The sequence below is a fragment of the Alligator mississippiensis genome, chromosome 3, assembly GCF_030867095.1.
Source record: "Alligator mississippiensis isolate rAllMis1 chromosome 3, rAllMis1, whole genome shotgun sequence".
NCBI lineage: Eukaryota > Metazoa > Chordata > Crocodylia > Alligatoridae > Alligator > Alligator mississippiensis.
This window is the reverse complement of record NC_081826.1, coordinates 145,203,922-145,217,254: the sequence shown is the minus strand read 5'-3', so window position 1 is coordinate 145,217,254 and position 13,333 is coordinate 145,203,922.

The window sequence follows — 13,333 nt, the reverse complement described above, 5'->3', positions numbered from 1 at the left end:
AATTTGAGTCAAGGACTCTGATGCCTCCCTGCACCTGTGAGTGACAGCTAATCATGTCTCCCAGCCTTGGGAGCACATGGGAATCAAAGGCTGCCATGCACTCTGAAGGCTGGGAGCCCCAGTCGGCCTGGCCAAATGTTCAATTAATGGTATGATAGGAATCAACCACAAAGCTATTACACATTTTGTGTAATAACTTTGTGGCTCTTGCTCCTTTTTCTTTTATCATGCCATTAATTGCATTAATGTGTAGCTGGGGAAGATGTGATTTACTGGTTAATTACATCTGAACTGTAATGTGTGCCCAGGGCCTTAGACTTTTATGTAAACTGACAGGATGCTTAATGACTTAGAAAATAATAAAAATAAAAGATATAATATAAAAATTTCCATGCTCTGCTTGTCTTTGTGTAGGCACGTATGTAGGCCCCAAGATAAAAGGTGACAATTGCTTGGTGATAATTGCCTGGGGAGGAAAAAAACAAACCCCAAACCTATCTGCAGTATCAATAAAGATTTTTTTTTTATTAATTACATGTAACTGTAGACCTCCACAGATTGAGAAGCTGTTCAGCTCAGTTGATTGGAGAGTTCTGCATTTATACTAAGATTGAAGGTTTGATCCCAGGTTGGACTAGGTCATCTATTGGGTTGCCTATACATGTGTTGGGGGCGGGGGTTGTTAATTAAAACAGTTCCTTAACAGCTGCTCTAATTAAAATGTCTCTTCCTCATGTCTATTAAGCCCCTGAGTGTTTAAAAATGGCCATGGGATGCTTTATCTAATCCTCATTTAACAAGGTTTAGATAACGCACCTTTGCAGCTAAAACACATGGGGGGGTTAATACACATGATGGTGAGGTGATGTTAGACCTCAGAGAGTCTGCTCTAATGTGGTCTAATTAGAAAGTGAATGAGCACATGTATAGGCAGCCTTGAGGTCCCTTGCAGCCTTCCTTATCTATGACAAAGATTACTCTCTGTTTACAATCTCTTGGTAAAGAGGAGGGGAGGAAGGAACTGAACAATACACAAGGAAGGAGAGCAGGGCATGGGGAGTTTGAATATATGGAGTAGGATATGTTGTGAAGCTATGGTAAACAGAATATTAATCCCTTGACTTTAAATAAATCAGAAATAATTTTATATTGTTGATGAGGATTCAGAGTTTTCTTTGAGGGACTGTGAGAAAATTTGTGATTGGAGTCAAGATCAGAAGGATGGGAAGGAGGCTATGTGACCTGGGATCATTTCAGGCTTAGTAAATGATACCCAAAAGAAAACAGAGCTTTCTGTGACAGAAAGCAACACAAAAAAGTTGTGGGGAAGGAAGTCAGAATTTGTGGCTTTTGGGATGCAAAAAAGCAGACTGGGAGAAGATCACTAACTTCAGTGGACACACAGGTGGTTGCTTTAGCACCTTAGAAAAGGCACCTCTGTTTAGGGGCACATATGGATTTGGAGTTTTTGTTCTACGTTGAGGCAGGGCACCTTTGGTGCCTGCCACTTTAAGGGGCAGAACAGGCAGCAGAGCAGCTTGCAGGTGTCTGCACTCCCAATCAGGAGTCACATTGTCATCAGGAGGCCACCTGTTTGGGAGTGGGACCAGCTGCCTGATATAAAAGCAGGCCCTGAGCAGTAGGGCCAGCAGTTTTGCTGCAAGCAGCTGGAGGGGGAACATTGCCCAGCTGGAGCTGCTGATCACTTAACATCTTGGAGGTACAGGGCAGGAACTATGGGGATGGCAGCAGGCGCCTGGTTGTGGGGCATGGCGTAAAACTACACCCTGCTAGGGAAGGATGGTGTGGTGGGGCTTGTGGTGGGATGGTCCCCAGGAAATGCCACACCAACTGCCTCCAGCATTCCCTTTAAGCTGTGCAGTGTAGGTGGTCATGCAGGCATGCTCATGCCATGTTGCCAGGTTCACTTGTGCAGCTGTGCATGCCACGCAGCTTAGAGGGAATGCTGGTTGCCTCCCTAGTGAACGGTGAGTGTGTGGTGCCTTATAGCCTCAGCCCCCACAACCTGGTAGGTAACTTTGGAGTAGAGACAGGTTAAGGGTTCAGGCTTGTCTATGGACACCTGAGCCCCATGGGGTGTAAGACCCATGGCCCCAGTGAAGTGGGATCGAGTAGTGGCCCAGCAAGGGGGAAGAACATTAGCCCCAGTGAGTGCAGAGTGTGTAGCAGGCCGCACAGAGTCGGGTTTGCAGGGGCAGCCTGAAGGGATGTGTATGAGGGCACAGAGTAGGGTCTGTGTGACTTGAAGGGCTGTGTAGGGGTGCATAAAGTAGGGCCTGTGTGGCCTGAAAGACTGTACATAGGCTGGCCCCAATGGGTTTAGAGTGTAAGCCCCAGGGAGGAGGCAAGGATTGATAAGTTGAGTCCCCAGTGAGAGGGTGTGCAGAGCATGTCTGAGGATACCTGAGGCTATGGTGGGCCAGAGGTTGAGTTGAGTTGGGCCTCAGTGAGAGGGCATGCAATGTATGTCTGAGGACACCTGAGGCCAAGTGGAGTCAAAGGCCGAGGGCAACTTGGCAAAGAAACTGGGGGCATGACATTAGATTTTGGATGCCATCTGTGAGGCATGGGTATAAAGGAGGTTGGAGCCGTGTAACACCCTTGGCATCAGGGCATAAAATGGGCAACCTCATGCATTATTACATCTTTCTTTATACATCAGATCATGGCAGGTGAGAGAGGGCAGACTGCCCTAGACAAGCAGGCAGGCCAGCTTTGTGCCCAGTCTCGGGACATCCCTTTGTCACAAGTGTGATTCTTTTACACTCTGTTCAAGTCCCTCAAACTCCATGAATGCATCTCATTTTGTAACACAGTCACCTGACCCTTGAGCAACAAGTATGAGGGCTCACCCACCTTTTGTATTACCAGTCTTGTAGGGACTGGAATATGGTGGTATAGAATCACACTTAGGTGCTTAAGGCTGCTTACATGCCTAATAAGTGGAATAGAATCTGGCCTGAAGTGTTATTCATGAAAACACTGAGCTGATGTTTACAGCTGCAGGGAACAGTAAACCAATGTGAGATTGCATAAAAACCATTAGTCTAACTGATACCTATTAAAGCTTCTTCCATCACTTTAACTTGTATTACCAGATTGCCTCCAGTGGTCTAATTTGCAGAAGAATGATTAGGGTTATTTCCACAGTAAGTGGAAATATTAATATAGGGAATAATAGTTACTTAAGCTACGACAGAAAACAAACAAACAAACAAAAAACCCTTAAGTCAGATCTTTTGCAAAGGTATAATAAGATGAACTTCCTTAACTGTCTGAAAAGACTTTGATGGAGTTACCCCTTGGCAATAGGTATGGCAGAGCGTGTCCAAGAAGTTAGCTTTAGATTTTTTATCCCCAGAAGGAATGTTAAACCATTAGCCCTTCAACACACTCTATCAGTTTCATAAATGCCTTGCTAGAATACATCCCATCTATTCTTCATTTATACCATGGAAAGAGACCGAACATCTCATTTTAGGAAGAAGCTAATTCACAAATAGAATAAGAAACAGAAATTGTCTTCAGGTATGTGATGAAGAATAACAGAGATAATGGAAAGATACTCTTAAGAGAGATCCAAAAAGTGAGGGTAGGATTCTATTTTGGATATAATTTTGGATGTATTTTTGTTCAGGTAGCATCTTCTAATATACAAACATCTTCTTTACGATATGACAAAATTAACACTTGTTTTGCATCAAAAGAAAAAAGTCCATTTGAAAATGGGGATGTGAAAATCTTTTTTAACTGTATGCTGAGACACAGAAACTGACCTTGTTATACATACAGTATGTGAGCTATAATGCATCTGATGCACTATTGCAAGAGGAGATGATTAATACTGATGGTACACTCAAATTGCTGTTTCTTACTAGCAAAACTTGGGTCAGGTTCTGATAACAGTTTCACAAGAATAAATATGAATTAATTCATCTGAAGATGGAATAAATCTAAGTTTGCTTTTGTTCAACTGTGAGGATAATCTGACCCTAACCTTGTATTTAAACTGCTTATAAATTTATCTTGCTTTTTAGCGTATAAAAAAATAAAAATGTTAATTTTTTTTTCAAATACAACAGCCATTAAATTTATCAAAGATTATATAGTGGCTATTGATAGCTATTTACATACAGTAGTAAACTTCAAGTAAATCAGTCAAAATCGAGTTGACTGCAAAATACATGTGCTAATTTCTATTTCATCTTTCCTTAAAGCTTATTCCCACCATGAGGGTTATTCCACAGTTTTTAGAGTGTAGAATTTTATATCTTGGATTACAGAAAAATCTATTAAATACATACTGTGCAGAGATCCTCATATTGGCTACCACAAGGCTTTCTGCTTTTCTTTCCTAATATTTTGCCATAGCTTAATGACTCTGAATTCACTTAAGACTTGGGATACAAAATGTTTTTGCTGAAGACTTATGACAGTTTTTTCTCATTAAGAATAAAATTCTACTAGCTAATACAAATCTGTCATAACCAGCTGAACTAAAACACTTAGGGTACTGAAACACATAATGTCATTCCCCGTGAGGTTCTACAAATCTTCATTTTAAGTCAGATAATGAAAACTGACAGTCAAAAACAATAGTAGCCAAGGGGCCTTTTAAACAAAAGAATTTACATCTTTGCTTATGAAGTCCAACACACACAAGAGAAATAGTGGATAGGTGGGAGTGGGGAACTTCACTGTATAGATGTCCACTGAAACCACCTTAAGTTAGGGTGCCACCCTGCCCTGCCTTCTACCACTCTATGGCTTTCCTTCCTATGACTCCTAAATGCCTTAAACTACAGCCTGTAACCAGTGCGTTCACTTTTTCCCCACCACCTAACAGTGCTAGAACCTCCACAAAACTAAATGTCGTTTCAGTTAGTGAAGTCTGTCTGTTTCTATTCTGATACATTTTGCTATGTGTTTAAACCCATGTTATATTTAAACCATACTAAGGGCACTTAAATGCAAGTATCCACATATTAAAGCTTGTTAATTTGTGCTAAGTGCCCTATAAGCATCTCAAAGTTGCACCACTTTAGGTGAGGGTTAGCTCTGGGCCATAAGTGACTTGTAGGGAGGGCGGGGGTGGTGGGGGAGAGGGGAACGTGCCCCTCCTGAGATTGGCTGCTGCCGCTGCCGGCTTCTGCAGGTGGTCGCTGCTTGCCACACCTTCCCACCCCTCCACCGTCGCTGCCGGCTTCTGCGGGTGGTCGCCACCACTGCTGCTGGCTTCTGCGGCAGTCGCTGCTTGCAACGCCTCTCCTCCCCTGCTACCACTGCCAGCTTCTGCAGGCGGTCGCCACTCACCACCTCACTGCCAATGCTGCTGCCCACAATTTGTGCCCCCCAAGTTACAGGAGGCACCAGTTGTTCATGCTCTGGACCATGCTGCCCAGCTCATGTTAGGGTAACTTCAGTCGGCTCCACAGAGTTAAAATGAGCAATTTGCAGTCTTCCAGCATCCCAGGATGCACCACTCCCAGCTCTACTTGACTCTTGCTCTGTGAATGGATTTTCTACCCTCCCTATCTCTACTGCCCACAGTGCCGTACTGCTCAGGAACAGGTAAGGCCCTGCCAGTGCCAGAAGGGGAATGCAGTGGCAGGAGCATGAAGCTGGGAGACAGAGAAGCATAGGGGCTGTGGCTTCCCTCTGCAGCCCCCCACGTTCCTGTCCTGGGGTGGAGGTAGTGGGAAAAGGCCATGTTCTGTGTTGGTGGAGTCCTCCACTAAACCTTGCTGATCAAAGCTGTTTTAGGGATTGGTTCTCCTGATGAAACTGAGTGGCCTCCTCCACCCCCAGTCTCAAGCAAGTTGCCAGCAGTCAAGACAAGCATCCTTTCTTGGGTCCACCCTTTTACATGGCAGTGAATGCAGCCCACTGACAGGGTACTGTGGCGGGATTGCTCCAGGCAGGTCTCAACCTCTCCTTATCCCACCCCGGATTCCTAGTACCTGTAACCTCTTCTATCAAAGCAATCAGCGGGGTCCACCCCTCTGTACCATTCTTCCCCTCCAAACTCTCCATCCTCAATTCTGTTCGTGACGCCAATTTTATCACAGGCCGGCTAGGCGTTGTGAGTGTATCAGCTGTGAGGCTGCTGGGTTCAGGATTGAGGAAGCAAGTTGGGAGTGAAGTAAAGGCAAATTTACTTATAGCTTAGCATACAACAGTTAACAGAAAGGTTAATGTGACAAACATATAGTACAGTAATAAAGAGCTAATAGTGAATAATAACAACAGATAGAATAACAAAGAGTTCCCACATGGGGTTGGCAATTTATCGGCAGTCCCTCTATGCCAGGTGTGTGCCAAGTTGTTCCAGCAAAGTCAGGTGTTCCCGATCAACACTGACCGAGGGGTCACTGGGAAGATCCCTTGGTCAGGATCCGGTCCTCGCTCACACTGGGAGTCCGGGGTCCAGGCTTGGTACAGTGATGGTCCTTCTGTCCCATCCTTCAAACTGGTTACTTGACACTCTCATACCGCCCCTCCTTTTCCCGGGGACACACTTACCTTGCTCTCACCCGAAGGGTCCTGGGGCTTGTTTCCCTGCACTCTACTGGCCAGCAAGCCCGCAGCCTCTTGGGCCTCTCCTGTGACCTTCATCCGAGCAAGCACTGGGTGGTTTGCAGAACACTGGAGTGACTCTGCCTCTAGTCCCTCACCAGGTTGCTCACCCAGCTGCTCTGAATTAGGGGTTCCTGACTCACCCCATTGTTTACCCATGGCATTTCCTCAGCCACCTCACCCAGTTGGTCTCTGGCCCACCTGTGGACTCAGGCGCCCAAAGGTTCACCTGGACCTAATCTGGCCCCCACGTTACTAGGGCCTAACCTTGAGCCCCCTGCTCACCGGGACCCACTTCACACCATTTTCTCACAGGGCCTCCCTCACCCCAGGCCCCCCTTGTTTACAAGGCATCACTGCTCACTGTTCTCAGCATTCACATGTTGTAATTATATCCTGGGCCCTAACTCTGGCCTCTCTCCTTGAGCCCCTCACTCTCGCTGGGGCCTGGGGTCACACGTGCACCCCACAGGCTCAGGTGGCTGCAGCCATGCCTGGTCCCATTCTCCACTCTCCAGTGCTAATTGACCCACCTGAAGGTGGGGGCGGGGGTTTAGGCACCCCTACTCACCTTCCACCGGAGTGGTAACTGGCCTGGCATTTCTGGGGGGCTGTTCCACCACAAACAGCCCCACTAGGCCACCCAGCCCTGGTAGTGTGCAGTTTTAGGTCTTGCCCAAGACCAAGAGCCTCCTAACCATCCCCAACAGCTCTTGCCCTTACCTCCTAGTGTTACCAGAGCAGCAGCTTCACCGGGAGATGTTTCCTCGATGGCAGACAGCAGAATGCTGCCTCCAGCTCTGCTGGCCTGAATCTTAAAATGGGCACTCAGAGTTGGGCTACACCTGCCGGCTTCCTCTTCAGGCTCTTAAAGTGGCAGACACCAGAGGTGCTCTGCCACAGTTATATGTGACCTTGCACCATAACACTTGCACCCCCCCCCTTCAAAATCCTAGATCCAGTTATGGATGACAGCATGGATCCAACCTGAGAAGGTGAGGAAAAAAGACACATTGGAAACTGCTTTAACCCAAACTGGAACCTGTTCCCTTGGTAGGGAGGAATGGTGCAGAGTGCAAGGCCCATGGCACAACTTTCCCTTGTTCCTGACATGGAAAGTCTCCTACACTGTCTCAGCACAAAGAACCATAAAAGATGACCCCCTGCATAAGTAGGGCATAGAAACAATGGGTAGATGGGCTGTGGGAATGCCCACACTTAGGCAAGGCTGACTCAGATGTTTACACACTTCAGCATACACTGGCCTCAAGCAAAGGAAGGTCTTGCAGAAATAGGCTGTGCCCTGTCAATGATTTGTCTTCCCAGTTGCCCCTGGCAATATTTTGTGAAAAAGAAAATGATGGTGTTAGACTACTGTTTTGGTCAAAATGGTCCAGAAATTATGCAAGAGGCAAGGATGTATTTGGGATGATATATTTTATTGGCTCAATTGCAAGGTTAGAATAAAGTGAGATGAATTTTTTCAATGCCAGACTGTCAGAGGCCGGCTAGGCACTGTGAGCGTATCAGCCGTTAGGCTGCTGGGTTCAGGATCAAGGAGGTGAGTTGGGAGTGAAGTACACGCAAATTTACTTATAGCTTAGCATACAGCAGTTAACAGAAAGGTTAATGCAACAAACAGATAGTACAGTAATAAAGAGCTAATAGTGAATAATAATAAGAGATAGAATGACAAAGAGTTCCCATATGGGGTTGGCAACTTATTGGCAGTCCCTCTATGCCAGGTGTGTGCCAAGTTGTTCCAGCAAAGTCAGGTGTTCCCGATCAGTGCTGTCTAAGGGGTCACCGGGAAGATCCCTTGGTCAGGATCCGGTCCTCGCTCACACTGGGAATCCGGGGTCCAGGCTTGGTACAGTGATGGTCCTCCTGTCCCATCCTTCAAACTGGTTACTTGACATGCGCGTTCCTTTATGCCTTATCTTATGCTAATCTGTTGGCTTTAGAGCCACTCACAATCTTGCCCTATAGCTGTTACCGTATGGGATTAAAAGGTGTTAGAAATTATCATGAAAGGTTACTGCCCAAACTCGGGTTCACCCAATAAGCAAATTACACCACATTACTTTGAGGTTTGAAATTAGCATTACTCTGCCCAAGCTCAACCCCTTGGTTTCTCATTCCTTGGATTCCTTGGAATGTGCTAATTATATTAGGTGGTCAGATCTTGTTATGGCTGACCTTTAAGAAACCTGTTAGATCAGCTAATCTTCTAGTTTTGCTTATTTTGGGGGCTCAGTCAGTCCCATGATCAGTGCAAACAGTTAGATTTAACACTGGTTAAATTGTGACAGACAAAATCCACTTGTGGGTTGCAAACTTGCAAGCTTTGGATTAGCTAATCTTAACTGCTAGACAATTGCCTGGATGTCTCCAAGAGCATATATTTATTGCTCATGATAGTAACCCCTCTAGTTCTGGCCACCGCAGGGGAGGGGGTCCCTCTGCGTTTGATCTTGCTGACTGGTAAGCAGCCATGGTGCTCCCAGAAGTGGCTGCGATGCTTCATCCGGTGGTTCTACTCTCCATCTGGTGCTTGCAAGGGTGGGATCCGGCGCTCGTGCCTGCCCCTGCTGCCCGTCATCTAAGCAGGGAGCGTGGCCTGTCAGGGGGTGCACCAGTGCTCTCAGGGGGTGCACATGCATCCCCGTGCACCCCCTACACATTGCCACTTGTCTAACTTAAGACTGTTTAACTTTCCACAGACTGAGAATGGTGTACATGTAATGTTTAAATTTACCTTTGGACAGAAACTCCTTCAGAAAGGCATAAGCTTTTGCAGGCAACAGCCTATTCTGTCAGATACTTTGGGAGGGTCAGGGGCAGAAGTCCACTTACCAAGTTTTGGGGAGCTGTCGAGGGCTGCATGGGTAGCCCCGCTTCTTGACAGTTGCCCTGCCCCCAGGTGCCATATTGGGACCAGAAGTCCCGCCCCCAACCCCTAACCTTTGCCACTGGAATTCCGTCACCTTGCCCTGGAAGTACTCCTTTTGGGAGGAAGGGTGCTGCAATCTTGAAACTGGAAAAAACCCCCAAATGATATACACAAAAATAAAACATGTACTATAACTTATTTTATTTACAAATATTTTTGTACTGATTTATTTGTTTATGAAGTGTATCTACAGGTGACTGCATAATAGTTCAAAATACAGTGCTACTGTATGTTCTGTGTAAGCAGTAAGGGGATGTATGTGGTGGGTGTGGTTGGATACAGTGTGTGTAAGTGTGTGTGTGTGTGTGTGTGTGTGTGTGTGTGGCTTGGGTTTAAGTATGGTGGGTGGGTGTGGGTTATGTGGTTGGGGTGGGGGCTGTGCAAGGGTGTGGGGTTATGGTGGGTGAGGTGGGAGAGAGAGATACGGGGCCAGGCTGCCAGCTCCGTTGCACGTAGCTCTAGCAGACTGCATGCAAGCCTCACGCGATGCAGCCAGACAGACCCCACACCCAGGCTCTGCGCTCCTGCTGCCCCACCCTGGGTCCCTGCTGGTCTCAGGGTACCTGCATGGGCTCCATGCTCCTGCCCGCCACTGCCATTTCCCTGCATTCCCTCCTGCATGCTTGTCTGCCACTCCCTCTGGCCCCTGCCACTCACTGTCCCACTCCCCATGGTTCCTGCCCCTCCACATGGCCCCCTCCACTTCCTGTGCCACTTGCCACTCCACTCTCTGTGGCTCCTGCAGCCCCAGGCAATTGCTGCACTGCTCCCAGTGGCCCCTGTTGCTTCCTGCACCACTCCCTGTGGCCCCCACTGCTTCCTGCACCGCTCCCTGCAGTCTCCACCACTCACTGAGGCCCCCACCACTTCCCTCGGCCGCCACCACTTCCTGTGCTGCTCCCCATGGCCCCCACCACTTGCTGTGCTGTTGCCACTTCCCATGCTCATCCATGCAGCCCCTGCCACTCCCTGCACCGCTCCCTGCAGCCCCCACCACTCCCAATGGCTACCACCACTTCCCGCACTGCTTCCCACGGCCCCCTTGCAGCCCCTATCACTCTATGTGGCTCCCCCCACTATATCCACTTCTCTCCACCCCCACACTGCCTGCTGCTTCCCGCTATGGCTCTAGCCTGGTCCGGGTAGCTCCACGGGGCTCCCAGCTGCTGGACTGTTCGCAGCAGTTATTCCCACCCCCCCATCCAATCTTACCTTACTTTCCACTTGGACAGAGGGAGGTGGGGGAACCACTCCAGGGTCATGAGACCAGAAGCCACAGAGGCTTCTGCTTGGGGGCTGAAGTGGGGTGGGGTGGAGCCGAGCTGGTCTTGCTGCTTAGCTGCAGGCTCCAGCTGGGTCCTGCTGCTACTGGCTGCGTGTCATTTTGACAGGCAGCCGGGGGCAGATAAAAATAAATTTTCTAAAATGTTTAGAGGCCTGGTGAGCTGGATAGAATGGGGGTAGGACTTTTCCTGCTCCTGTACTATGCAGTAGTATTTGTAGAGACAGTGGGATTGAGAGGATTTTGAGAACACTGAAACCAGGATTTGTTTCTACTGTGATAGGACAAAGTCGGTTGCAGTGAAAGCCTGAGAAGGAGGTTCAATTCAAGGTAGGCAGTGAGAATAGGAACAATGCATTTAAAGATGTGAGAAGGAATGGGATTATGAGAACAAGTGGAATTGGATGGCTTCAATGTTGGCAGTATGGGGGGAGGAGGAGGAAGAAATTATTGAGGAGAAAGAGAGAAAAGGAGGGAGGAGAGATGTAAGAAGCAGGAGAGCTTGATATTCTCTTTGAAGAAGATTAATTTATTTGGAGAGAGACTGGAAAGGAAGAGGGAGAAGAGCATTTAATGTTCCAGGAATCCTAACAGTCAGTCCTTCTCAGTCTGATAAGCTATCTGAGTATGTCAGTCTGGCTGCAGCTGGGCATCATCTGATGGATCTAGAAGAGTAGTAGTAGGGCTGTGTGAAGCTTCAGTCTTGATTCAATTCTGTGGAGATTTGGCCCAATTCAGTGGCCGATTTTCCAAATCTGAATCTAACCAGAGGACCCTTTAATCTCTGCGAATTGAATCAGAACTCTCTGAATCAATTCAGAGAGATTCGGAGGTTTGGACATAGACGCAGCTTTAAATGTTTTTTCTACATATCTCTAGGTAGCAGGGGCTCGTGAATGCTGTGATGCTGGGGCGCATGGAGCATCCTACAGGAGTGCTGGGGGCTCCCCAGCGTGCTCGATAGCAGACTTGGAAGTCGACCAGAAGCACTTCCGGTCCGATTCCGGGTTCGCTGCCGAGCGTGCAGAGGGCCCCCCTGCACTCCTGTGGAACGCTCCATCTGCCCCAGCATCGCAGCATTCACAAGCTGAGCCTGGTGCCTCAAGGTATGTAGAAAAAACATTTAAAGCTGTGTCTGTGTCCGAATCACTGATTCTCCAAATCACCATCAAATCTTCAGATTCAATTCGACTGAATCGAATCTTCAGATTCAGATTCAACTGACTTGAATCAGGGACAGGGATTTGAATCAACGAATTGAATCACTGTCCCTGATTTGAGCTGAATCCGAATTGAATAGGCCCCACTTCACACACTCCTAGGTAGTAGGGCCCTATGTAAGCCAAGCAGAGTGATGGGCAGTGTTCCCTCTAAGCTGCATGGTCGACATCTTGAACAGTAGACCAAGGTAGAGAATACTGTTATAGCATGAACTGACTAATCTAACAGATGTTAACATAGAGTGTAATAATAGTGAAATGTAACCATGTTAGTCTTGTCCTGTAAGCAACTTGAAAACTCCATTTTCTATCCTTCTGCTTGATATAAGTTAATGAACTTTGCATAGCCTTTATGTATGAGTGTGTGTAAAAGGGTGAATGGTGAGAGAATGGCATAGAGACGGGAGAAGAAGGTTCAACTGTTTATGTAAGCAACAAGGCGCCAAATGTAAGTTACCAAACACTTACTAACAAACAGCTGAAAAATCCCATTGAAGCTTGAAGGCACAAAGGAGATAACAGAAGAAATTCTGCCGGACGGGCAACAAAAACGCTCCAAGGCTAAGATAAGCTGAAGACAAAAGAAGAATAACCGCAAAAACAGAAGCTGGGTATGGAAAAACCCCAAAGCACTGAAACAAAGGATGTTAATCCCTATAAAAGAACACTTTGAAAATGCCAAGTTGGGTGAGTTTCTTTTTCTACTGCTGTTTTATCAGAGCACAGATGCATCTGTTCACCCCGCTCCAGCTGTTATCTTCAAATCTGCTATCTTCAAATCATCACCATCTACTCAATAAGCCCAGATTGGCCACCCTGGGCTGATATTGAGCAACTATTGCTGGTAACTATATTTGGTGTATATGTGGATGAAATGGTTATTTTGTGTATGTGTATGTCTGTGTGTAATGTTGTTTATGATGATTTGTGTGTGTTTGTATGAATGGTGTGTCCAAACCTCTATGTCTAACTCATGTAATCAATAAACACGGCACTTTGCCTTATCCCCCTTTATAAAGTCTTGCTCGTAATTTGAGCAATTGGCAATTTGTGTAACATTGTCAGAGAGAAAAAGGGGTCAATGCTGTGATGGCTGAAACTCTGACAAGTTCTCTGAATCCTATGTAAGCACCCCCTTAAAGGTGAAATACCAGGGAGACAGCAAAGGCCCCAAGATGGGGCTAATCTGACCAGGCAGACCAGGACCTGCAAGGTTACAGCTGAGCCCAGAGACTGCTTCCCCCAACAACCAACAGAGCAATATCAAAACAGTAGCAGATA